Raw genomic sequence first — 256 nt, 5'->3', positions numbered from 1 at the left:
AGCACGGGAAATTTTTTATATATAATCACATATATATCGCATACGTACACACATATATATCATATACACACATTACATACGCATACATAAATAGCACATGCACAAAGAATATCAGAAAACCAGTCGCAAGATAAACGTGTTTGTCCTGAGACCGGCTGTTAAAATGGACTTATACGAATCGTCCCATTCGGTTGTTTATAAAAGACTAAAATAAAAAGGTTTGCAGTACAGTGCACGGGGATCTGAGTCTAGCGCT

At 36.3% G+C, this 256-nt stretch overlaps 1 long non-coding RNA gene across 1 annotated transcript in view; it reads right to left on the bottom strand.

The window, feature by feature from the left end:
• LOC106727558 overlaps positions 1-256 on the bottom strand; it is a 76,143-nt gene that overhangs the window by 74,289 nt on the left and 1,598 nt on the right. The gene's annotated exons all lie outside the window — the stretch shown is intronic.

The sequence above is a fragment of the Myotis brandtii genome, unplaced genomic scaffold, assembly GCF_000412655.1.
Source record: "Myotis brandtii unplaced genomic scaffold, ASM41265v1 scaffold45, whole genome shotgun sequence".
NCBI classification, from domain to species: domain Eukaryota; kingdom Metazoa; phylum Chordata; class Mammalia; order Chiroptera; family Vespertilionidae; genus Myotis; species Myotis brandtii.
This window is presented reverse-complemented; position numbering and strand designations above follow the sequence as displayed.